Genomic DNA, 27,897 nt, shown 5'->3' on the forward strand with positions numbered 1-27,897 from the left:
AACGAAGATGATGGGGGGACTGGAGCATCTTCCTGATGAGGAAAGGCTGAGGGAGCTGGGTCTGTTCAGCCTGGAGAAGAGAAGACTGAGAGGGGATCTCATCAATACTTATCAATACCTTAAGGGTGGGTGTCAAGAGGATGGGGCCAGGCTCTTTTCAGTGGTGCCCAGCGACAGGGGAAGGGGCAATGGGCACAAACTGAAACTCAGGAAGTTCCACCTGAACATGAGGAAGAACTTCTGTACTTTGAGGGTGGCCGAGCCCTGGCACAGGCTGCCCAGAGAGGCTGCAGAGACTCCTTCTCTGGAGATATTCAAAACCTACCTGGACGTGATCCTGTGCAACTGTTGTAGGTGACCCTGCTTTGGCGGAGGGGGCGTGGACTGGGTGATCTCCAGAGGTTCCTTCTAATCCTGACCATTCTGTGATTCTGTAGTAGTTTTTCAGCTATTAATGTGCAGATCATCACTTCCAAAGCCCTACAACACTGTGTGCGGATCAGGTGGAGGTATTACTGTAGAATGAGATGCAGTTTTTCGACAGTATTTGTCTCTCTATTCAGGAAACAGGGAATAACATTGTTCAGGCTAGTACATGTAGAACTTTATAAGCCTGCGAAAGATTTTTGTCTCTTTCTTGCATACAGATACAAGGTTTGATGTTAGCAATTTGGCTCATTAATAACTGATTTACATTTCCCAGACAGCAAATTGCTATCTGACACAAATTTATAAAAGAGCTTCATATTGTGAAATTCTCTAGCACAGTGAATCCTTTGTGATTTTAACATAAGGAATTTGTGATTAAAATTTTAATATCATCATTGCAGTCTCCTGGGATGCTTAAGAAAAAGAAAATGTTATTTCCTGTGTCTTAGAGTTCATCGCAGTAGATGCATTTAAATGCCATCAATGGGATTCTGCCTGCTCTGAAAACTAAACAAACCAGAAAGTCCCTCAAAGCAAGTAAAGAAGCTGAAGGATTCTTGATCTCTGCTGAAGCACGAAGACTAACCTACTACACAGTGTCGTCTCAGTTCAGCTCTGTGAGCTGAATTGTCAGAGCAGTCTCTGCAGTTCACTGCCGAAGATAAAGGTAGGAGGGGTAAGAAAAAGGTCGGTGTAAAGCTCCATTCTGCTCCCTGAAAAAGCAAGATTTGCTGGATATTGCCCAGCTTACCTCAATAAATCATATCGGTTGGTTTGCTGCTTACATCTCTAGCAGCTGCTAACTCAGAGCAGGGCTTATGCCCTCAGCTGGGGCTAAGGGGTGGCCTAGCTGCACTGCCTTCCTCCCAGCCCTCCTCACTGGAGGTGGGTTAAGAGGGGTTGGTATGGGAGCTGTCACTGGAGGTGATCCTTCCCAAGGGAAAATCTCCAGCAGGCAGATCTGAAGATCTAGCAATGCCTTTGCATTGCTGAAGCCATCCTAGTGCTCTGAGGAATTGGGATTAAAGACCAGTTTAAGAAACTGAGTGCTATAATTTCATCTATGACACCTCTTTCCTACTCATCCATAGCTCTGTATGAGTCCTGTTGTGTTTGGCTCAAATTTGTCCTTACTGGGAAACTGTAGGAGGGTTTCTTGTCCACGGCTTATTCTCTGAATGTACGTGATGTTCAAAAGCTCAAACAACATGGCTCGCCTCAAACCATGCTCTCCTGCCTGTTAGGGAAATGGTTGAATGGAACTATTCAAATACTTCTACCTGCACACGCTTGGTGTTATTATTAGCTATGGCAGTTCCTACAGGTGTTGGTCAGGACTGCTGCTTGCAAGGTCAGTGTTGCATATATACGTGCATATACTTACACGCAAACTGACCAGACCCCTGTTACCATGTCTGGCCAGGTCTATGCTACTAAACCAAAGAGGGTAAAGGCACAGGCTTTAGCATCTTCTCATGGCTGTCCATGCTGTTGAATTATTGATATGTTCCCTGGCACAGGTTTGGCTGGGTCTCACTGGTGGGGTCCCCACCAACACCTGGGCATGGCTCATGGGACAGCAGAGACTGCTATGGGTGAAGCCCTTGGAGAAGGGTGATTAGCTTGATGGAAGTGACCTCTGCTCTGACATTTGCTTTTAGAGCCACAGACGAATCCTGGGCTCTTTTCTCTACTAGTAGAGTTGTGGTCTTTGAGTCCAAGTCCTTCAGGATAGTTTTAAAGCTGCATTTAGACAGCTGTGACCACTGTTGAGTCCTTGCTCCTGTGCAACAGCTATAAACAGCTCAAATCTTTCGATAAAACTGGTCTCGTAGGAAATGTATTGCTTTTTCTTTCCCTTTTCCCAAATAAAAAATACTTGTTATGTTTCAGTGGAAAACACCTCTCCTTAAAGTTCAAAGTCCCTTCTTTCTACTCTTTTCTCCCTCTCCTTTCTGCAATGTCCAATTGCAGCAGGATAAGGGGAGATGTGACCACAAAGGCTTTTCAGGTTTTGCCTCTTGGTGAAAGCAGTGTGACCCACAATGCAGTCCTCTAGTTCTCCAAGTAATGACTATTGTAGGACCATCTTGCAGAGCTGTAGAGTCATCTCGAGGAAGGCCAGCAGAAACATTTCTCAGGCATGGAACTAAGTAATGTGGTTGGGAAAGAAACTACCCTGCCCCGCTCTCTCGTCAAGTCCGCTCTGGCAGGGTGGTGCACAGGATAAAGCTAAGCTGCCCCGATTGCTGACGCGAACACCTCAGGCGTCATTTCCCAAGGTTTGTGGACTTTCTGCCATAAAGATGAACTTAAAAAAAATTTTTAGTCATGAAAAAGCTGTTGGATAGAAGATGAAATATTTTTAGGTGGTTGCTTACACATGCAAATGTTGGTGTTTTCATCAGAGGGGGCTTTTTTACAGAGTTATTGAGACGTCTTAATGAACTAAAATGGAAAAAGAGTAATCTTCAGTTTGGAAGCTGGTGGCATCTACACTCCAAAATGGTACCACATTTTATCTATTGTTCAAATTCGAAGTTCCTGGACACGGTTCTAGTTAAGTTTCAAGTATGCTGAAAATGAGCCAAGAACATAATTTTCAAGTTGCATTATCATGGTCAGGTCACTTTCCAAACTATCACTAAATTGTTCCTTAATTTTTTCCTTTGCCAAAGAGGTAGGAGACTGTTTTGCTGTCTGGAAAAATGCCTGCCTGGAAGTAGAGGTCCAGATCTTTAACAAGGGTAAATTGGCAAAACCCCACTGATTGTAATGGAGCAACGCCGATTTTTGTCAGTTCGGTATCTGGCCCATCAGATTTTCAACTGTTATCACCACAGGCAGAATTCAAATTGACACAGCGTGGGCTAACATGATTGAATGCAGAGCAGGCTGCCTGGTTTCCTAAATTATTTTAATAACAGAAAGAATGTAGCTGGAATGCCAGGCTAAGATCTCTACCTGGATAAGGGCCCAGATTTTATTTAATTTTTTTTTTTTTTTTTTTAAATAAGCCCGTTCCAAAGTCATTACTTTTCCATTATGGAGTTTGTCATGACATGGTCCCCAGAAACAAAAGTCTCAGATTCCCTTTGGAGTTGCAAAATCCCGCAGCTTCAGGTAGAAAATATTGCCTTGAATAGGTCTTGTAGGATAAGTGAATTATGGAAACAGAGAAGGAACCTGCCCATCTCCAGAACCCGTATTAGATCAGCTGCTAAATCCAGCTCTGAGACGTATCTGCACCAGGTATTGCATTTCCAGGGTCTTTGGTGGGTCACCACTGCTGTGAACTGCCCAAAGCCACCTGGCATCCTGGAGTCCGCCGACTCCCAGGGATGGTGCTGGTCTCAGGCTGCAACACGTCTGCACGGGCATGTTTCGAAGTGTTTGCCGTGCAGCCATGGTTGCCTGACGGTGCCTGGGAGAGTCGGGAACATGCATCTCTGCCCGCGGGAGCTGAGCCACGGTGCTGCTGAAAACCTGCTGTGGGAGCCCTGGTGCAGCGTGTGGTGGGTGGTGCGAGGAAGGTAGGATCTCCTCAGAGACGGTGCACACTCAGGTAGTGTTGTCCTGGTAGGACAGAAGGAGTAAGTGTCACCTTCTCTGAGCTTCACCGGCTGGCAGAGATCCTATGGCAGAGCGACCATGAGCTGGGCCCCGATCCTCCGCCATGGGCTTCAGACAGAGTGGGCTGAAATGTCTGTAGGAGCAGTGATAATCTGCATATAAATAAATTTGCCCATCCAAAGAGTCAAATTAAAAAACAAAAACATAAAAATTTGATTTCTCCCCTTAGGGAAAAGAGTTGTGTTTTTCCTCACTTGAAAGAATTCAGACATTTTACTTTCATCTGCCCTTGTGTCTGAACAAAGCTAGCTGATTACTTGATACCTCATCTCTGATTTGGGGTGTATTTTTTATTCCTCTTAGAGATTCAGAGGGTCGTAAAAAGCCTCATTGTAATTCAGTAATTAGTATGTCTCCTTCTTCTTTTGACCAGGAATGCAAGGGTATCCTTTTCTGTGAATGTCATTTTCTCTCTAGGCTCTTGTACTTTAATTTCCTAGATGTAAAAAAGGAACAGAAGATGAATTAGGTATTGAAATGAGGATATGAACATGACTCTCTTCTCCTACAGAACTTTTTCTTTCAAAGAGAAAAAAACTTTTATAGTCAACCAAAACAGAATAAAGGGCCTTATAACTCAATTGTAATGAATAAAATGTTTTTATCCTTGAAGAACTTTATTCAGGAGAACAAGCTTAGTTTAAAGAAAATTCAAAGCTTTAGTGCACTTACTGTTCCTGTGTATTTTCTCTTCTCCCACCTACCATCCCAGCAGTCTGGCTTTACTTCTTGAGTTATTAATCTAGATTTTGAGGTTTTGGTGGATAAATAACTGTTTTATTATGCCTAACACAGCAGTGCCTTGATGCTTAATATGTTACTGATACACAAATATTAAGCTACAAAGGCAATGTTTGGTATCTGGATGAAGGGATCTTAGGTGAGATAAGCTTGTCTACCTCTGTTTTCAAATACACAGGGATTAGTTGAAAAAAAATGAAGTATCTCTTGATGAAGGAGGGGACTCATACATTGCTAACGTTTGTTTACTTGGATAGTTTTTTTTTTCCTTTTAAAGGCATATTTGTATTCTGCCTTGCCTGATGGCGCATGCGGCTCTGTCTCATTCAAGATTTCTTATTATATTGCTTATCTACCTCCTGCCCAATGATGGTTAAGCTGTTCCGAGATTAAAAGCATCAGTGCTAAAATGCTACTGGTGGCGTGGGAGAGGGACACATATGTCCCTCATCACCCCTTGCTTCTCCTCTGCTCCTTCCACTGGCCTCTTACACTATGGTGCAGATGGGAGGACTTCACCTTACTCAAAGTGTTGGTGTTGGGATTTCCAAAGCATCGTGCCATTTTTAAGTAATTCTTCACTTCCTTGAATCATGATGAGTCCTTTCTGGGGATGATAGCATTGCCTTTTGTGGCAGAGATCATCTTCATGAAGGAATTGGGCTATTCTCGAGGGTACCCCAAGAATGTGGAACTTGACCCAGAATGACCGCGAACCTCGCTGCTTTCTGGCATATACAAACGGTATGTCTTTGTTCTCCTGTCTTCCAGGAGCAACAGAGGTTTATGTTTTTTTCTTCCCAAGGACTAGTCTGGAACTGGGTAGATGTTCATCAATTCTGTATTTTTTTTCCTTTGGAAGATGCTCATGTATGGCATGAAGACGTGAGCAGACGACGGGAAAAGGTACGATCACCGCTTTCCTCGGCTGCAAGTCCCTTGGATGCCTCTGTGAACACTGGATGCCTGGATGCCAGGAGCTGTGCTACTCAACCCAAGTCCAGTGTTTGTCCCGCTCATCCAAGGGCTTCCTGTGACATCTTCCTTGGTAGGCAGAGCAGGGAGCAATGCTGCTCAGTAAACACACATTTTATGGAAAAAAACTGAGAGACTTTTTCTTTAGTTGGAAATTTTTCATGAATTATTTTTGTTTAGGAAAACATGATATCATTCTGATGGTAAGAAAACAAACTGGCAGGCCAGCTTTCTGTTACTCCTAAAATATCACCTCCTATTTTTCATTTAGGAATATAAAAGAAGAAAGTGGAGAAATAAAATAGCCAAGACCAAACCCTATGTCTGCTTCTTCACTTTTGCTTCTTTTTCTGCCTTTGGCCAGTGCTTGGAAAAAAAAAAAAAAAGAGTGTGTGCAAAAGAGCATGTTTTCCTCTTGCAATGTGAAAAATTAGAAATTGAAAAAGGATAGATTTTTTTTCCCTGATTTTAAAATTACTTATTTGGGGGAAAATTTCTTTTAAATCAACCCCCTGTTTTTCAGTGAAGACATTCAAACCAGTTTGGCTCACCACATTTCATGGCTCAGCCTTCTGAGACCACAAATTATAGATGTCACAACAAATGTCAAAAATACAGCAGAACATAATAAATTATATATGCACAGACACAGGCGCAGTCAGTCATATATACACACACATTCATGTGTGTATGTATATATAGTCATCTGTGTGTGTATGAATATGCGTGTATAAATAAATGTCTGCATATGCACGTGTATGTACATGTGTGTGTGCCCAGGTGTAAAGTAGACGTGCCCACGCTTGCAGGCCAAGGAAGTCCCTGAGAGGTTCTGCTTCAGGAGGGTCTCTATTGGGAAGATCCCTTTCCATGCAATATTTCCGTGCAATACCTGTGGTCCCCCCTGTTTTTACTGGTCCTATCAAATGCTCTGACCGGAATAAAATCTGCCCAGCAGCACGATGAATCTGACTTTCAACCAAGTGTTTGGTACATCGGTTATCTGTGCAAGGAAGGCTCGAAAGCTTTGCCCGTGTCTCAAGAGAGTGGCAATACAGCCTAGAAATCACACTTGGGGTGTGATACAAAAACTTAGTCCTTAGAAGAGACCCTTTCAGGTAAAAATGGGAACACTTTACACCTGCCAGTAGATTTCATCAGGCTACGTGGCGACTGTACGAAGGAGGGAGGATATGTAAGAAGCAAGTTCCTCCTCTTGGGAAATGCCACAAAAGTTGGAGTAGCGTTTTGTGCAACGTTGCACAGCAGCCAAGCAGAGCCAGTAAAGAGGAACTGTTTATTTAGTGGGAAAATAAATTTAAGTGAGTTGAATTGCCCAGATCTATGTTTTGGCTGTGTTAGCAGAGTTAAGTAGCACCCATAAAAAGGCTCTTGAAAAAAGATCTAAGTTTAAGTCTTGCATACAAGGTGGTCCCTCATGCTGCTTCCAGTACCAGAGCAGTGGTTCAGCATTAATTCAGACATCTTCCTCACTTTGCTTGGGGCAGAGGGAGAGCTTGGGTGGTGGCCCCTGCCCTCCCCACCAGCTCCTCTCTGTGCAGCACACGTCTCAGCTCCTCATCTCCCAGACGTGCTTTGGATGCTGTCACATGCTAGCAAAAGCTCTGCATTTTGTAAAGTATCTCTGTGGGTTTTCTTGCAGGTGAGTAACTCCTCGTCAAACGGGCAACGGATTTTCTTCAGCCTGCAGCTCCCATGCATGGGTGATGTCCCAAGGAGAAAGTTTCTCTGCACCTCTGCCTGACAGCTGTGCTGACTGAAAGTGCCACATCCCCTTCATTGTCCTCATTTTCCTACCTCCTCCATGGGACAGCCAACAGAGTGTCACATAGAAATCTTTGGCTGAACACCAAGTGACCCTGTGTGTCCTCCCAGCATCGCTCTAGGCTCATGGGTCTCTTGGCAGGGCTCTTTCTCTCTGGTGCAACTTTGAACTGATGTGTTTATGCTGCCTCCAGTTTCAGTGCTACCTGGATGGCAGTTAGTCCTGGGATGTCTGCTCTGCATTGCACTGTGTCTTCAAGCCTGTCTTCATTCTCTGCAGCCGCTGTTTAAACTCAGGCTAATTATAATCGCGAAGCACTGCTGAAAAGCTAGCCCTTAAGACAGCTACTGCACCTCCTTTTGTCACTGCAGGGATGTCTCACTCCTAAGGTAATGCCTTCCTACATGGGTTTCAAAGAGGTAGCTCAAGGATCAAGAGATGATTTGATGAGACACTGGCAAAGTCTGCCCTCAAATAATATGGTTTCAGTCTTCCATGCTACTCCAAACGTTGCAGCAGTTCTTCTGTTTTTCAGCACAGGGCTGTGATAGCAGACCCACTTCCTACACTGTCATCATCTCCGATAACACAAGCCCTGCAGATAACAACAGATCAAGAATGGCGGTCTCCCGCGCAGCAGCCTTTACACCTTGATCCTTCCTTAGCACCCATCAAAAGGGGAGATGGGCTTTGCGGCATGATCTGAAGGTGAATGTGTCTGGCCTCTGATGGCTCAAAGGGAAGGGGAGGGATGAACGCATCCCTGGAATGAATGGCCTCTATGCACAGTCTGGTTTGCAGCACTGTTATAGTCTGGAGTGATCCTGCACCAAAAAAAGGCTCTCTTGGTTAATGATATTTCTGCATGATGTTTATTTTGTATTTTGTTATGCAACCCTCCATTGACAGATGTGGTCATGGCCTTTAGGGTCCTCACACTAAGAGGAGTGCAAATCCAGTACTTTTTATCCCTGTTAAATATCAAAGAAGTGTGTGAAATGCTATCTGTTTTTAAAAGACGTTCATTGAAATCTATTTTTGTTGCTGCTAAAAATACGTATTTATTGTGTGGCTAGGAAAGAACTTCTTGGTCTGGCTGAGCAGCTACTCCAAGCGATCTGTAAATGTGCTCTCAGCCTCAGGTACAAAGCAGTGTCCCATGATCTTTGGTTTGACCATGCAGAAGTCAATAGTGAAACAGCTTTTGGCAAGTGTGGCGTACAGTTATGGCACTTTTCCTCCCAGTGAGTTCCTTTTTAGCTACTGAAAAAGAGTTCCTGCTTCCAGGCAGATACTACAGTCAGCAATCTGCCTTCCTATGTGTAAGATAGGTACAAACCCACTGGAATAAATTGATCTGCCCTAGGAGCAGCAAGGCAGGTTCATTCCAGTCTCAGGACTAAGGCAGCTGTGTGGGTCGGGAAAACAAGAGTTCATGGCTTCAGGAAGAAAAGAAAAGAATATTTATCCTCATCTGACATGCAAAGTAACCTCCCCCCTTAGAAGCTGAGCTTCCAGGAGAGTCTCTGTGGGGATGATGTCCTCACGAAGCGACTGAGAAGGGCTCTCCTTGACACACAGCACACAGTGCAGCTTGTGTGCTGCATCAGACCAGTCTCTCTGGAGAATGGAAAATCTGACTATTTCTACCTTTGGGACTTATTTTTGGGATCTGGTGTCTACCCTGCCTTCTGTCTGTCCCCCACATTTCACAGAGCAGGTACGTCTGCAGAGATATCAGGATATGCAGACACCTGTGATAGCCCCGTGCTTTGGAGGGACTCTCACAAGGATGTGCAGTTTTCCTTTTTTCCCAACTATGCTTCAGGAGTACCCAGAGATCCAGCCCAGGCAGGTCACATACAGGTCCTATGAGAGTGTTTTTCATCCCCTGCTCTTAATAAATCAAAACCCCAGAGTACAGTCAGTCAGTTACTGGCAAAGAGGCAACACTGGTACTTACCCACAATCATACTTGACATAGTCCTCTTGTTAAGTCAACAGGGAGAGTTTTCATTTGATCTAAAGGTACCTAATATTACTAGCTGATAGAGCATTTATTTTAGTTTTTCTAGTGGAATAATCAGGTTGTAGAGTCTCACAAAAGCAGCAAAAATACTTAGAGCCCTTTGCACTGAAGACCAGTTTGGGATTTGACATAAGTGCTGGGTCACACTTGAGATTCACTCATTTTATCACATACGCTGGATGTGCCAAATTTGTCAGCTGGAATGGGTGGTGCTTTTAATTAACTTAATGTTACACTTCTGTCCAACACAAAAGGTAGTTTTACTCAATTGAAAGGGATCATGAGTAGTTTAGGCTAAGGAAAGATACCTGTTGTAAACATTCCTTCACTGAATAATCTCTATGCAACTCCCAGCTCCATTTATATCGCTTGGAGGTCAGGCAGGAAGCATTGCTTGTGGTGCTGAAAACTAGTTTTAAAGATTTCTCATAAGGTCTCTAATACTTATATTTTCAGACAGTTAAAGCAGACTGCTGTTTTCAGTTTTGCATTGTGAAGGGGACAAGCCTGCATTGGAATGTCATTTGCGTTGTGATGTGGCTGGGCCATGAACCTTATAACACATAGTTTGCTCCACATTTCCCTGACAGCTCTGATGCAATAGAAAAGTCAGAGGGCAAGACACACATTGTATGCAAACAGGAAAATTGTTTCTGCTGGGATCTGTTAATAAATGGTAAATGATTTCGCACCTTTGCTGTTAGCCTGTGGTCAGCGACAATAGGGTCCTGCAACAAGAACTGTACACAGAGAAAAGTTTTTGGATAAATTAAATCTTTGTGAGTAGGAGAGACCCAAGGCTCTACCTGGCTGCTGAAAGACAAAACTCTACTGAAGAGGAAAACTGGAAAATGAAGAGCACGAGTAAGTAACTCACGAGGTCTAAGACTAAGCAATGGTGTGACAAGGCTGACCAAAGGATTATGGAGGGATAATGGAGAACAAAAGCTATTTAGATTTATATCTGTTTATATATTAAGCTAGTTGCAAACTATTTCCCTGTTTGGGTTACTTTTCCATAAGTAACCCAAAACCTGGCATGAGAAAATCCCAGTGCTTCAGCATCAGAGGTTCTTATCTTTGGACATAAGCTAGTTACAAACTATTTCCCTGAGAGATGGAAAAGTAACCCAAAACCTGGCATGAGAAAATCCCAGTGCTTCAGCATCAGAGGTTCTTATCTTTGGACATTGGGAAGATTTTTACTGTTGACCATGTTGTTTTTGCTTCTGGACAGCCTTGCTTAGTGACATTTGAGGTGGTACACAATCCCCGAGGGTGCTCCTGCATCCCTAAATAAAAGGCAGCCAGGGAACAAATTAAGCATCAGCCCTGACTGCAGAGAACAAGCTGGGAATGACTCTCCCTAGGACTGCTCTCAGCCAGCCCCACAAATGAACCAGTGTCAGATAAGGTTCCCCCCAGCCTTCCCATCCCATCCCATCATGTCTTCATCATCTGTAGCACCTGCCCTACCTCAGGGCATGCAACAACCCCTGTCTCCCAGGTCTGTGCTACAGAAACACCACTCAGGTGGGATTCAGGACAGTTCTTGGGTTATTATGCAGAATTAATAGTTGCATCTTAGGGCCAGAGGTTCACCAGATAGGGCCCAGGAGAAATCCATGGCCAAGCACTCAGTAGGGTGGTCACAAGCAGAATTAATAGTGGTACCTTAGGGACAGAGGTTCACCAGATAAGGCCCAGGAGAAACCCATGGCCAAGCACTCAGTAGGGTGGTCACAAGCAGGCTGTTGAGGGGGCAGTGGCTGTTAGCAGCCTGTATGTGAGCCAGGCTGTGCCCCTAGGCCTGGAGGCAGAGATGTCCCTCATGGTTTTTATTTTATTGGTATAGACATAGCCTGTCTGCTCAGTGGTGGCTCTCACCTGTCGTTCTTGTGTCTCATTTGAGCTCCCTGGTATGGCTTCTCTCCTATAGGATGAAGTTATCTGTCACGCGCTGCACAGGCAAGAGCATTCCCAGCTTCATTCCACACATCAGAGGGTTGAATCAGAAAGGAAAGGATTAAAGTTGCTCAAACAGAGGTAGATCTGACATTTCTTAATTTTGCAAGTGAAACGCTGTTCTTCTGGTGTAAGCGTTACTGTTACAAGTGCTTTGCTTTGCAAGTGCTGAGTATAAGACCAGATCCTACCATACAGTTTGACCAGGCAACACTTTGAATTTGATGAGCGACTGCTGTTGTTTGAGTCATTCTGAAACAGACAAAGGAAGCAAGAGAGAAATCACAAGGAAGAATGCAAATAAGGAGTGTGGGTCACTGTCGGGTTCCCACAGATCCTGCACTGTTGGGGAGGTGTTTTTTGGTGCCTGTATCTAGAAATGTACCTTTGACACCTGTCGCAGCTTACTTGGCGATTTGGGGTCCAAATAACACTGAGGTGGCCCCTCTTTTCCATGGAAAACAATGTTTGGGAAGGTAGAAGGGACTTGCTGCACACTGCAGTCTTGCCCCACTCAAGGGTTAGGATGTAGCGAGAGTATATGCTTGAATCTAGATACTGGGGACAGAAAAGTCTGGTGTGATGGGGGAAGCAGGAAGAATAGCAAGCTGTTGTTTTTGCTGAGTCTCTACCTTTATAGTACAGTAAAGCCCAGTCTTCCTTAGACAAGTGCAATGTCAATGCTGGTCACAAACTTGGGAAAATTAGCTTTAGTATAAAACAACACTAACAATAATCTGTCCCTTCCGCTTCCTTCCTTTACTGCTGTGTTAAAAGGTCAAGGACAAATGTTAAAGCACTGAAGAGTTTGCAGCAAATGTTTTCTTCTCTCAATTTCACGCCTTCAGCGTGTATACCTCTTTGTGTTAACCTGAATGACTTGCCAGAAGATGCTGCAGTTTCTGTGAGTAACAGGAGAGCTGCTTAGAATTGGTTTGTGCAGAAGATTTTGGAGTTTGATTGAAACCAACTGAACAAATGGAAGTAACACAAATTAGTGTGGGCTTTTTCTGGGTTTTGGCAAACTTGAAGGCAAAATTTTCGCTTTTTTTTTTTTTTTCGCTAAAGAAGTTCTGGGTTTAGACCAAGAACTGTTTGGATTTGACAGTTTTGGAATTGCAGTTTTTCCATTCTTGAAACCTTCAGTTTTTCGTTGGGAAAGTAGATGTCTATTATGCGAGTTTTTATTAGGTTGAAAAATCCCCCCTTCCTAGGGCGGCAATTTTTTGAATGCTCCTCTTCAGATCTATTGGTAGGTGCCCCAACATGGGGCAGGAGGATGGGAAACCCTGAAGGAAATGCTTGTGTCTCAGATGCCAGCAAATGACAAAACCCTAAAATGTCATAGAATCATAGAATCGTAGAATAGTTTGGGTTGGAAGGGACCTTTAAAGGTCATCTAGTCCAACCTCCCTGTAATGAGCAATGACATCTTCAACTAGATCTGGTTGCTCAGAGCCCTGTCCAACCTGACCTTGAATGTTTCCATGGATGGGGCATCTACCACCTCTCTGGGCAACCTGTGCCAATGTTTCACCACCCTTATTGTAGAAAATGTGATCTTTATATCTAGACTAAATCTACTGTCTTTTAGTTTAAAACTATTACCCCTTGTCCTATGGCAACAGGCCCTACTAAAAAGTTTATCCCCGTCTTTCTTATAACCCGCTTTAAGTACTGAAAGGATGTCCATTGCTTCCATTTTTTCATCTGACATAGAGTCCATTATTCTGTTCCCAGCTCTTCAGCTGATCCACCAAGGCATGTAGGTAAATAGAACCCAACAATTTGAGGCTACAATCTGCTTTCAGGCTCTTCAGGCACGATGTACTTGAAACCATTCTCCGAAAATTCTAATACTCACGAGGTTGTCTTGAAAATAGAATCAGAAATAGTACTTTGTACTGGCCACTGCTAGCAGTTCATTTCTTTCCTTCAGTATTATCTCACCTTGGCCACCAAATAGTAGCATTGTTCTAGATGTTGCCTGCCACCCATCTGCACTGGGAAGCAATAGTGACATGAGAGCAGGCATTTTATTCGTGCCTCCTTGAATCTAAGCTCTAGGTAGCTTGTTTAGGTGCATTGACACATCTGGATTCTCTGTATTGAAATCTGGTCCCTGCTATTACTCCCTGTTACTCACATGAAGTGCAGATATTCAACCTATGGAGTGAGTTATTGTGATGGTGGACAGGTTAACCAGGGGTTAAATAGCATAATGTGCTGTATTTATTCCTCCTAGCTGCCCAAAGCAAGTATGATGAGGAAAGTGTATGGAAAATGAGCCAGGAATCATGAAAAGATGTAGAACTTGAACTACTGACATCCCATGTGGACCTGTATTGCAGTCATCAGAAGGATGATCTCACACAGCCAACACTTCTCTCCTCTCTGCATGCCCTTTCCTTTGTCAGGCACTCCACCGACAGACTATGTTATCCCCTGGGTGTTGTCCTTGGTCATGTTTGACTCTCAAATGAAGTTTGCTGGGTTTCTGTATTGTTGATTTCTGCATCAGAGTGGTGGAAGTTTGTTATGACCAACTCGCCTCTTGTCACCGGAGTATAATGTCATAACTTATCAGAAAACTTGTGCTAATGGACTTTGTTGGAGATGGAGAGGTCTGTCATTAGATGTTCACATGGCTTCAGCTTGAGTTAGGAACAGATGAGGGTAATGACTTGGAGACAATCTAATGGGAAGTCATCAGAAAGAATGGCTTTCTGGCTTCTAGACTACTGTTAAGTCTACCCAGGCCTCATCAAAGGGAAGAGAACCAGATCAGGCGCTCCAATTTGTCTGCTAAGCTTGCCTGTGCTCACTTTTTCCATGATCACTTCAGCTATTCAACATAACCCATTGCAAGGAGGGTGATCTGTCTTTTGCCTCTTTTTGTGCCCTCTGCCCTGTGTCCATTTCACCCCTGTGATTCCTCTTTGGGGCTCTGTTGTCCCATATATCCACAGTGTGGAACAACAGAGATGCAAAGGTGATCTGGAAGGCCTTGACCGCTGGGAGAGATGAGCCCAGACTGAGCACGACTGAAAAAGTGCTGGGAAAGTAAAAGACAGGGACAGGGCTGGAAACCATGCCTACAATGGAGGGGCTGTCCAGTGAGGAAGAATGGCTGATCCCTTTGTAAGCGAGGTCTGCATGGGTTTCCACTTTTTTTTTTCCTACTTTTTTCAGTTCATGGTATCTATCTGGATCAAGCTACGTTCCTAACATTCAAATCCCAGTTCTGTTTTCCTGTGCTGCCCCAGATTCACCACTGCCTATGTGGGTGCTCCTTTTCTGTCAACAAAAAACTGTTACCAGTGGGATTTTGGGTTGGCCTTAGTGGTCAAGAAACTAATGTCCTCCCTGGTTTTGTTTAGATGCCTTCTGTTGCTTCTTTGGTACTGACCTCAGAGATGATTGTGGCATATGACTCAGACAACAGGGTTCAGTATCCTCTTGCTCAAGTGGTTTTGGGAATAAAGAGGTGGCAGATTTAGAGAAAGAACTGATAATGATTTTTATCTACACTACGTTTTTCCTACTTTTTCTCTCTTCCCTATTTTTCAGTAATTTCCAACTCCCTGTTTTTTTTTTCCTGGTGATGTGTGATCTTGCAATTGCTCTAAAGCCAAGCAGTCACTTACTGACAGACAGCTGCATCCTCTGGATGTCTCTTACCAACCAGCACAAACAGGCAGCAATGCAAATCTGGATGTCCTGAGAGAGGACTCTCCTCATCTGGATATTCACAAGTGCTGGGGCACGTTCTCAGCTGGTACACATCGCATCTTAGGAGGCCTGGGGAACACACGATGTTATCTTGTACCTTGTATATAATGCCAGCTGAGCCATCACGCATTGTGTTCCCAAGTGCGGCTTGTTGCCTTGTCAGCCTGTGGAAACACGCTGTCTTCAAGTGGATTTAGGACTCTGGTGGTTACTTCCAGGTCCTGACTACCACCTGAGCTCCTTGATACATTTGGGAGCAACAAATTGCCTGGATTTTTCTGCTGTCTGCTGTATGGCAATCAGTTGATACTGTACCTTGATCATGTCGGATGTGATTCTTCTCAGATAGCCCTGTTAACTGCAGCAGAAAAATTCACAGAGGAAAATGTAGGGTAGGAATGACAATGAGGGCAGCGGGTCAAAGTCCTTAGTGACTCACACTGAGGCAAAACTGAGCCTGAATCTATGTGTGAGGCAAACGGTGCAGACCTGTGCCATGCTCTTGAGGTTCACGTAACTGGCTCCTACCTTCTGTATCTCAGTCTGAAATTCATGTGTTTGCAGCACAGCCTCTCCATCATCACCTTATGCTGAGGCAGCTGTTGCCTTGACTCGTCACCTACCATTTTAGGTCAATTGACCATCTAGGGATATGTTTTAAAGGGGCTGTGGTACCAGTTTGCAGATGAGGATGAGTAGCCCAGCTGCCAGTCCTCACCAGCCATCTTCTGCCACTTAGTCTCATTGCATGATCGGAAGTATAGAGAGTGCATCCACTGTGCTCTGTGGAGTACATGGTACAGGGCTCTCAAACACTACAAAATTTGGGAGGTTTGGAGAATCAGACAGGTTGTAGGAAGCCTTCTCCATCTTTCCACTCAGGTCTTTTGCTCTGCTTGCTTGCTGCTTCAGCACCCATGCCTGGAAAAGAGTGAGTTTGATCCATCCAAAGTGTCTTCCTAGACACCCTTTGCAGTGCAACCCTTGTATCTGCCAAGAGGGTATATTTAATGAGGAAAGAGACAAATTATTTAGAGTGATTCTTTTGCAGAAAAAAAACAGCTGAATTATAAGAAAAGAGAAGACAATGCAGGCTGACTATCACAGGGAGAAAAAAATCCTGGCTGTGAGACTTCTCTAATCTTCCAAGGGAAGTGGTGGAAACCTTATCACTTAGGACATTAAAATAGGCAACACAGAGCACTAACAAAAATGCTGTTGTGAAATACTCTTGATTAGCAAGTAGGTGGACTGATATGGCTTCATGTATCTTTTACATTTATCAATCCTTCTCAGAGCTATTCTCTGCATCCTAAAGAAATATCCTTTGGCTGCGAGCACTTCGTCTCACAAGTAATTAAGTAGAAACGAGTATATCACTGAGTACATTTCAATATGTGTCCTCAACTAGCTGGAACTCAACCCGGGGATTCAGGATCTGCTTGTAATTAACATTCCATAGTAAGACTCCACACCCTCTATTTGTCTCTTCCTAATTATGTGTTGGAAATGCACATTTCTCCTACCATTAGAGATTTCAGCAGAGGAGTTTTAGCTGGGCTTTAAATTGTCTTCTACCTCAATTTAAATATTCCCTGTTATTTTAGGTTTGTAGACATTACACAAGTAAACCTTTTCTCAAGGCGTCATAGGGCAACAAGCCACTGTCTCAAAAAAAATCCAAACTGCTGAGCTGCCTCCTGGATTGACAATATCACAGATTTAGGCTGTGATCTGTTAGCTCTTGTGGGCTTCAATACTGGCAATTAAAGGTGTCACTCCTAATTAGCACAAGAGCCTGTGGATGCAAGGAGCAATTGTGAATGGGGTTGCTCAGGGACCTTCTTTCTGTGAAACTTTTTTCTGCCAGTTCATTACAGCAACTTTTTCATGGCAATATATCTACTAGGGATGCTTTTCATCAGGAAGGTTTGACTGCATTAGGAGACGGAGAAAAAAAATGCTTCAATTTAGGATGAATAGAGGCTTTAACTGGGGTCTGTCAGCAAGGGACTGAATGGCTGCAGCCCCAGGTGTGATAACAAAGTGGTGCCAGCTGCGGACTAGCCTTTAACAAAGTCATCAGTGACTTGTATCATGCTGCTTGCCTGTTCTCTCCATCTTTCCTTCAGCCTATACAAAGATTCATGTTCCCTGAGCCTGCAGTGTCCATGGTATGTGCTGAGAGGATGGGTCACAGCTGGCACATCTGGCTAGGGACCGATAACAATAGCATTCAGCCTGATCTTAGAAAAAAGCCTGAACAAGCACCCCTGGATCTGCAGGGAGATACATCACCCTCTCTGTGGGTCCTAGGAGGGTTCCCAGGGATAGGGGAGGAAGCAGAGGTGTCAGTCTGTCTTTTCGTAGAAAATGGATGAGGCTCCTCCAGTGGAGCTCCTCTGGCTGGGTACAGCTACCGTGCCACTGCCAGGGCTGTGCTGGGATAGTGTGTGTCTGAGGGCAAGCAAAACAGTTTGTTCCCAGACTCCACACAGCTTTTAGTGCCCTTGACTGTAATGGTAATTAAAAGCAAACAAATCTGGATGAGTTCTGTGAGGTTGCCAGATCCCCACAGAGACACCTCAGCTTTCCTTTATGTTTTATATGGTAATGGGAGGGCCGGTGGTGAACTTTTTGCTGCTACTAGTAAATGGTAACATATGAGATGTTGCTCTGGAGCCGGTGGGTGAAATTGTGGCTCAACTGAAGCCAGTGGCAAAACTCCCATCGACTTCAATAGAGCCAAAGCATTTTTTACAGTTATTTTCCATATATAATTCACTCAGGGGGATGTCTGCCACCCCCAATACTTCTCTTTTTCTCTGATGATTAATAAGTTAACAATAAGAAAAAGACTTTTTTCTAGAATGGTTCATATTTGGGAAATCCAATTCTGACCTACTAAGCCTGCTCTGACTGTTTTAGCCTTGAGGCAAATTTGCAAACTGGCCTAGGGAAGCTGGTACTTGTTATTGTTGCTTCAAAGACCGTCTATGTGGGAGAGGGAATGAGATGTGTTGGGATTAAAATACCCTAGCCGTAAAAAGCAGTAATAATTACCGTCTACATGTGGGCAAGTCAAAAGGGGTTATTACCAAAAGAAATTTAAACTCCTTCTGTTTGCAGAGAAAACTGCCTGAAATCCAACATTATTCATCTGTGCGGTATGGGTTGTTTTCAAATGCAGTTTTCTTCAAACACCGCTTTTATAAGGCCAATTCTAAATGGATAGAGACAACATTAAGAGCTTTGCCATCAGGTAAGTGAGGGTATAGTGGGAATTACAGAAGGCAGGTCTGCTCCCAGGAGCCCTGGGAACCGGTGTGCCAGCGGGGCCGCCTGCCGTGAGAGAGCACAGCACCGTCCCCAGAGTCGGGCTGTGTGCCACTGGTCTGGTCGAGATCCGGGGTCTTGACAGTGTCAGTGTGCTCACTGAGCGTCTGGTCTTTTAATAGAGTATTTTGCTGTCTTCTCTTGAAACTGGGCCAGGCAATTAATAGATTCGTAGATTTGAAAAGGACTATCAGATCATCCGGTGTGACTTCATATAGATACTGTGCACTTCCATGTATCTCCACTTGCGTTCCAGTAACTCGTGATCCACTAGTTCATATTTTCCCGAAATGCATCTGTCCTTCCTGTGAGAATACTGCTGTTCAGTGCATTATGTAACTTCATGCTAATTATTTTGCACACAGTCTCTCCTCATTGACTTTGATGAAAATCCTCTTCAGACTTATTCATGGAAGTGGGAGGAGAACAAGATCCCAGTCCTCCTTGATGTCTGTGAGGATACTTTCTAATGGAAACCACTTGGCTTGGTGCTCTTGGGTCTTCTGCATGGATTTTGACAGAGACATATAACAGAGATCTGTAATTTTTGTGGGGTTTGGGCTGCTCTGTGTTTTTATGAAGTCACCACCAGGTCAATCCCAAACACGAAGACTGTCCTGTGTGGTTGAAAATATTAACTGAAAATTTTCAGAGTATGAAGACAAATGTTTCTCCAACAGCCAAAATTAATAGGACAGTTTCCTAACCTATGCTTGGTTGTGTGAGAAAATTCCTTATGCCTGAAAAATCTTGGGTGGTGATGCCACAGGCCATTCCTCCAGCCTCCAGTTTTGTGTTAGAAGTTGAAAGCGTGCGCGTGTGTATGTATCGCCACTGCTTCATTATAACTTCTACTCACAAAACGCCATACCACAATTCTGTCAGCTCTGAGATTAAGGTATTTAATAGCGTCATTTGGGTTGTGTCTTGTAGTAAGATTCAATCAGTTCTTTGTTGCATACGTTGTTGGCTATCATTTGATTGGGCAATGTCTGAATGTACAGTTGGTTTGGAAAAGCTGTTGCACAATGCTGTATTCCCTGTTGCTTCATGGAAACTTGGACTTCCTCTTAGCTTCACTTTCTGTGAGTTATACGCTGCTGGGGAGCTGTCTTTGAACCAGAAACCAGTCATGATGAGAGCATCTGTTTTATTTGTGGGGCTTGTTTTGTGTTTGTTTTTTTTTTTTCCTATTCCAGGTCCACAAACTCAATCCAGTGACACATGGCTTTCATTTCTGTGGTTATCAAAACCTATTTCTTCATTTGCTTCCTGGCTGTACACAGGGCAGGAACAAGAACATTTTCCTTCCTTAAGGTCCTTGTGCATAAGTTTGACAAATATCTGCCTTTTATTTTACTGTTAGATATTTCTTTTTCTTACCATCTGTTGAAAAGATTTAGCTTGTGTAACAACTGTTTTCACCATTTATAACACCACGAAGTAAAAATTGCCTATAGACACAGAGATTTTCTTGCACTCGCTCTCAATTTCACACCCACCTGTTTATGAAGTGGTTTGAGTATGTATATCCTCAGCAGCTCACATATCCAAAAATATCTAGCCACTTTACAGATCTAATGAGAGCTGTTCTTGTAGACATGAAGAAATACTGCCTATGAATTTTGTTAAATTTTCACGAGTTCTGCTGATTCACACTGGGGTGACCCAAGAGGTTTCTGAGAGTGGCTGCCTTCCTCATCCTCTCCCTCCAGCACCGGGGGATGGATGGGTGGTGCTCCTGCTCTTTTATCCCCACGAGTACCAATGCCTTCTGCGCTACTGTCCACGGAAAGAAATAGCACCTCTTGGGTACAATTTATCACATCCTCGCACAGATGTCCAAAGCAGCCCAGATAACTTGCATGCTAAAAATTTATCTGTTTCTCTACAAGTGATTATAAAGGGATACCAGGCCACTGTCTCATATATGTGTCTTTGGTGATGGCATGTTAAGCAGAATGAGACAAATCCTACCCAAGCATCTCAGTTGAGTAGGCAGCTCTGCAATCTCCTGCAAGTGCCTGTTCTTTACGCTGCTGCTGGCAAACTCATGGATGCCCCTGGTCCTGCGGGACCACAGAGTCTCTGGAGTCCACAGTCTAACTCACAGCAACCGACGAACAACAAGGGCTGAACTGGGAGGCCAGGAGCATGCAAAGAAGGTGATTTCACTTGGTAGCTGAGGCAGTCCTGCTGTGCTGACTCCAAACCACCTGATGGAGATTTTGCTGAAAGCAAACTAGATAGCTGTCCTTCAGATCTTCTGCTGACCGGATTTTGCCTCCAAGGTGGCTCTGTTTCGCACTGGGCCCTGCTCCGAGTAGCCTTGTGCTTCCACATCGTTCCTCTCCCAGTAACCCGGTGGCCAGTTGCACCAGTCCAGTTGGTCTGTAAAATAACGCAGTCACTGGTTTAGCTCTGGGTGTAAGTTGTAGGTACCGGTTCTCCCATACAGCCTTGGCCTTCTGAGGCTTTTCTTTTCTCTTGTGAGTGTCATGGCATATGTGAACACGGTGAACTGGCATTTTGGTTGCCCCATGATCCTCGCCCTGCGTCTATCCCTTTTGCCATCTGGCTGTACTCTGCAAAGACTTTCTTCTGGCTGTCACTTGCAATGTCTCTTATTCAAGTAAGTGATTCCTTACAATACAGGAAAGCTGCCAGTAGGTCCTCAAGGCAATTGATATGCTTGTGTCATCATCTGAAAATTGCTTAAATGGCCGGAATATCAACACTAGCTGCCACTGGTCACTTTGAAATCAGTGGGGCCTTTAAATCGACAAGCATTTACTGCCTTTTGTGTTTTCCCCATGCCATGAACTGAGGAGCAAGCTGCTTGTTTTTCCTGTTTTCTTCTCCAGCTTTCGTTTACTCCCTTGCTGTGCAGTTGTCAAGGCACTTGCACTACACCTATATGAGGTTTTTCTTTGTCACAATGTGGTGGCTTTCTTGGATATTGATGGCTGAGCTGCAGTAATTGGCAGATTGGAGAGTACCCTCTGCTGTAAGCAGGAGGCAATTTTGTATGTAAGACAGAAGTGGGGTATTTGCAGGTGTCCACCCCTGTGGTATTAACATGTTTTTGAACTAGAGACGAATCTGCTGGGAATGGGTGATATATACAAGATCTCTTATACTAGGATAAGGATGATGGACCAGATGATCTTTAACTCCTTATCCACTCTATGGTTCAGTAGCATGTTGAAGAGTGTATTATATGTGATCTGGACTTACTGATGATCTACTGAATGTTAACCTTAGAGCAGAGGTGGAAAAAACCAGGCGTTACTTTAATATTGAGTACTCCTAACTTGATTCCTTTGGCTGATGAAAACAAAAGCATATGCTGCAGTTCTTACTCTGCACATTCTGCAGTCAGGGTATCCCTACTGTAGATTGATGAAGGCCAGAATATTTTAGTTAAAAATAAACCCAGAGCAATTGTGACAGGCTTGTAAGTTAATGTGGTGCGTTCTCTGAGCACCAGCTCCCATCAGGGTTACTTTGGTGATCTGTCAGTGTTGTCCATCACCAGAGCCCTATCACTCTAATGATGCATTTCATATTAAAGTGGCTCCAGTTGCTGGGAAGAGATTCTGTGTGCTCAAATTGTAAAAAGTATTGCTGTTGTTAACCTCAAGTGTTGTCCTTTTACCTATGGTGCCCTGGAGAATAAGGCAAATAGCTTTCACAGACAGAAATCCTATTTAATTCATTGGCTGCATTCAAAGCTAAATGTTTTCCTTCACTGCAGCCTTTCAAACTCCATCGAGAACTTCTGATGATGTTTAAATGATGAACTGTTTTATAAAGCTGGCATTGCCATCCAGATTAACCTTTATTAAAGGGCTTTTAGGCTGGACTGAAATAATGATATCTGCCCTTGAGACGGAGGTAATACTGTGATTGCCTTGGCCAGCAGCACCATGGGAAACAAGCTGTGACTCAGAGTCTTGCTTCGGTGGCTGGTTCCCCCTTTGGTCCAAGGGGAATTCCTATATATGAGCTCCTTCCCAGCCATAGATTACTTCCCTCTTTGCACTGGGTCAGCACTGCCGCCTTGCAGAGTTTGCCGTGTTTTCCCCCAACTCCCCCTCACCAGCTGTAGCTCTCCTGGAGCCTTTGCTCCTCCACCCCAGCACACGAGGTTTTATATCAGCGTAAGCTGTTTCCACTCCTTTAGACAAAAACATCTCCTTTGTACGTGCAGAAGCAGGAAGTCAGATGTCTGAATAGCCTTCCTACAAATTTCAAGAATTACTCACGTTTATTGTCATCCTCTCTGGGTTGCGCTGCCTGGGGCGGCCTCAGGCTCTGTGCTGGGAGCACACCCATCGACTTGAAGAGCTGAAACCTGTTTGTGCCAGGGCAGATGCTAGCCACTCGTCGTTTGCATGCCCCAAGATTTTGTTCTGCCTCCGATGCCCCATGACGCACACTGGGGGACTGAGCTTCCTCCCAGCCCACCTTTCATACTTATCGACCCCTCTGTGGGGTGAAGAGCCTGAGGGCAGGCTTAGACGTGTTTAAACGTATTGCCTTTGTGTTTTCGGCCTGCATCTCTTGCGTTGGATTTGCCACAGCTTGTTTGCCTTTGTCTCTTAACTGCACAGCATTCTCCTTCGTCTTGGAAAAGACGCACTCTGCCTTGCTGTGGAGGACACAAAGCCCTTCTCAAAATGGTCACATGGGGTGCGATTCTTCCCACATTGCCTGGGTTTGATCCCTGCAGGCTGACTGAATGGGAGAGCATGGATCCATGTATAGGGTTGATCCTCATCTCCCATGAGCTGTTAACAGTGTGAGGGGTGTGTGAGTCTGGTCCTCAGAGCAGGCTTGGACCAGAACCTGTGGTTTTTGTGGTACTCACTCGACAGTGTGGGATTATCTGTAAACACCTGCCTGTTCTGATCAGTTCAAATCATGCCTGCTCTCTTATCTCTGAATCCTCAGGGGCAGTAACACTGATCACCATCTTCTGAACACCCCCATGGTGCTTCAGGAACAATAAATGGCTCAAACAGCTATTGCAGATCTTCCAGGTGCCCTCGTTGGCTCCCTACTAGTTGAGATAGGTCCAGACTTGAAGAAATGTGAGGTGGATGTAGCCTGAGTTTCCACTGTGGTCTGTAGCATCTTGGTAACATGCTGCTGATCATAGTTCTGCACCAAAGGTATGTTCCCTGTTGGAAGAACATTTTTCTGAGAGAAGGTTAGCTTCAGACCTGCCACGGATAAGGTAACAGACACAGGCTGACTAGTGTGTGCTGCAGTTCAACAACAGTTTGTCTTATATATCACCTAATTAAGGCAAGAAACTCCTCAGCTTTGTTTTTGAGGCTGTTTTGCCAGAGCAATCCTGTTTTTCAAACTTCTGATAAAGACAGTGGTGGTGGAAGTGGATGGTGGCTCAAGCTGTCTCTGAACCTCATGCTGTCCCTATACTATCTTTTTCTTGAGAAACAGTTATAAGATATGTTGTTTGAGGTGCAAGGCATCTTTTTCCATTTGCACAGTGCAATGATCCTGCCCAGGGCCAGCACATGGGCATTGACCCATGATGTTTATTACTTATATTACTCTAAGTAATAATCATTTAACGTTTCTGAACCCACAGGATGAAAACCACATGCAGTATTCGCTATACAACTGTTTTGGTTTGAGAGATTCAGTTACATACTGACTCAGTGGTTAGGATATGTAGGTTGGGATTATGGTGACAAACAGTTCAGCATTACATCAGTTAGTCATAAGAAGCAATGAAAAAAGGCCCACACTATTTCTAATGCTTCCCTGATATCATTTAATTGGAAGGAACTGTGTTGCCAGAATGCATGTTGAGATGGCCCGTGCATAATCTCTGGCAGGTAGGAGGAAGATTTCTACTTTCATGCCATTGTTTTTGCCACAAGTAATGTTACAAGTCACTCCTTTATTCTTGCCTATCAGTTATGTTTTGTATAATTAAGGCTAATTACTAGGTATGAATAAATCTGATTCTGGTGGGAGTAAATTGTACTTACCATATTTATTCTCTCCATGACTGACCTTTTCTGTGAAAGGCTTTATAAATCCACACTTCTGAGATGTGGGGGAAAGTGTGCTTGTTCCTGTGCTGAATGGTTTGCTATACGGTCCAACATTACTTAAACACATATAGCCTTCATGACTCCACATCGCGGTCACTAGAGCATAGAAAGCTCTGCTTGACTTCAGGCCTTAGAAGAGAAGAAAGATAAACAAGACATATGGTTCTGGTTTAAAGGATTCCTATCACCTCACTGCTTGGTGTAGAAGAAGAGCTCTTAGATGCTAGCCTAGGAAGCAAAGCTGGTCTACCAAAGACATTCTGGTTGTTCATATGTTTGCTTTCCATTTCCAACTATTAAACAACATGAAAAGACAGCTGTCAACAGTGCAAATACTTTCCTTGTTTAGTGTTGCATGTGGTCTGGGGCTGTTGGCGTCACTGGGATGTTATCCCTTCACTGGGGAGACTGTGGATGGAAGAAGCTGGAGTAGCAGAAGAGAAGAGAACTCTCCATGAGATGTTATCTTTTTAAAAAGACATTTTGATACCTGATGGCTGTGAAAAAAACGTAGAGATGTGGGCTACTTGTCACCAGTGCATGGCTGCCTGAGTCTGCAGGCAGTCTGAGACAGTAGCATTTGCCTTTCAATGGCTTTGGGTATTCCAATAAACATCCCAGATCCACTGTGACTCTGAGGGCAAGTGATACCGCATGGCTTACATATGGCTATCTAGATAGCTAAACTTCTTTGCTGCCAGAAACTGGATGGTCTCATCCATGTTCCCTTTTAGGAAGGATCTCTAGCCTGTGCCTGAATCACACCCAGGCACTGCCTGGGAGAGCGCTCGTTGGCAAGCAAGCAAACTGCACCAGGGAGCATTCCATTTAATGGAAACCATTGAACCGTTTTGATGATTTCATGCTCATGTTTGAGCAATGCCCTGGCCTGGGTTAGCTTCCCAACACAGGTGTAGCCTCTAAGACCCAGGATGACCTCTTTCCCAATGCTACCTTACAGAATACTGCAAAAGGGTTTGAAGGAGAAAGTGTTGGGTCTGCTCCACCAGCTGATCAGACTTCATCTTACTGGGGCAAGTTTTGGAGGGGATGGCTTTCTGGGAAGAAGGCGGTCTGTGATACCTGACCTGCTCCTGCCTGGTCACCAAGGGGTGGAGTCTTTGCTATATCTCGTTAATGATGAGGGGTGTGTGTGTGAAGGAGGAGAGAGAAGGGCCATATGGCTAAGGCTTTAAGCTAACTCCTTGGCTTCTCTGCATATACATATTTTCACAGATTATGGTCACAGAATATCCCCAACGTGTCTTGAAATAGAGAGTCTGGACTATGACAGAAATTTCTGGAGCTTCATTGCTTAGTGTTTGGCATTTTTTCTGTACTAGACACCTCTATTTCCTAGTGCTTTCTGAACATGGTAAAAAACCCTCAGGTGGAAGTGACAGCTGTACCCAGGAAAGATTGAGAAATTCTCGTTGGGCAAGCAAACTCCCAGTCCTCTCACCCACACAGTTCACACTGTCTTCGAGGCGGCCTTTTCCTCTTCATACATCCACTCCCACGCGGGTTCTCCATGTGCTTGAGGACGAGACCCATAGTGACTTTTGCTCTCTCCTGTTTTAAACTGAGGTGTTGTGGGATGTAAGTCTACATTTGCTTAGCCACTGGAAATGTGACATATCCAATCTACCCGACAGCCTGATGGGCATGGATGCATCTCAGTAGATAGAGGGAGCGTTAGGGCTAGTGGGGGAAATCTTGATCGATCTCAGCGCTAGCACGACCTGTCCTGGGAGGGGACCTCTTTGCAGCCCCCTGCATTGTGGCCATGGCTGCAGCTGGCCTTGCAGCTCTGCCAGCCTCAGAGCGGGCTGCACCCTGGGGCCGAGCGAGCTTGTGAAAGTCCTGAGCAGGCATATCGATGCTTCTCCAGACTATTTCATCTATCATAATGAAGATGACTCCGTAGGAAGAGAAGGAAGCCTCTTGCCTATTCAGGAGTTTCACAAGCGTGGTGCAGTCATATTTCTGGTGATGGGAAAGCCCCAGAATGTGGGTTGGGCTGAAGGGACAGTGCAGGTGATTTTACACCTAAGTCTTGGGTAAACCTCAGTTACGTGAAAATCTCATTTCACTTGAAGGCTCGTACCTGGAGCATTCAGACGTGCAGTGACTTCGAGGAGTGACTCAGGTGTTTGTCCCTAAAAGCACTACCCCACCTGTTAGCTGGAAAACGATCTGAACTGAGAGAAGATTTCTGGGTACGATTTCCTGAGAAACGTGCCAAAACCAGGCAGGAAATGGGGGTGGTCAGAGCTGGGTGCAGTCGTAGTGATAGCGGCAGTGCTGTGCAGACCCTTTGCCTTCCTCCTCTGCCTGCCTCTGACACGTGGCATACTCTGACCACACTACTCCAGTGCAAGCCAACAGGACAACTGGGCAAGAGGCAGGAGCTGGAGAAATAAAGATTTCTTTTGAACACCTAGAGGTTGCATTGCACTGGACGTGTAGCAATATGGCACTGGATGCACAACCTGTTACTTGCCTGTCCAAAGGAAACTGGCATACGCAGAACTACGCACAGCAGCTATCCCTGCTGGTGAGATCGTAACTGGCCATCCCTACCGCAAGCCCATTGTGGGCTGGATTTAGGGCCTGAGATGTTCCTATGGACTAACCTAGCCGATGTAAGCAAGTATCTGAGGCTGGTATTCATAAAGAATATATTTGATCCAGGGAGGTCATCCTCCCTCACCTCCCTCTTTGAACAGTCTGGGGGAAAGGGTGACTCTGGGCAGGAGCTGTGCAGAGCTATCAGGTCCATGAAATTCGTGTCAAAACTGCTTTTCACCCTCCATTGCCTACAAAGGAAACCTATGGAAACTGGCCTTCTCAGGCTAATGTTAGCCTTTTTGATTATTGCCCTAGGCTCCCTCTGTAGTCATTGAAGAAAGAGCGACCCACCCCTGAGTTACTCAGGCTTGACCTTTGGAGACTTCATGTCTTTTGGTTGAGTATAGAGGGGAATGCTCAGTGAAGGCACCTAAGCAGGATCCTCTCTAAGTTGGTGGTGTGAATCCTTCCTCAGATTTGTTGGGGTTCCTTTGAATCTCTCTGGTTCTGTAGATCATTCTCCAGCCCAATTAAAGTGACTAACAGTGCTTTTTGTCTAAGTAGACCTTCTGATGGTTTCAGGCCACTAGAGCAAAGGAGGTACCACC

This window comes from Cariama cristata, unplaced genomic scaffold (genome assembly GCF_000690535.1).
Source record: "Cariama cristata isolate BGI_N322 unplaced genomic scaffold, ASM69053v1 scaffold5263, whole genome shotgun sequence".
In the NCBI taxonomy this organism is placed as follows: Eukaryota; Metazoa; Chordata; class Aves; order Cariamiformes; family Cariamidae; genus Cariama; species Cariama cristata.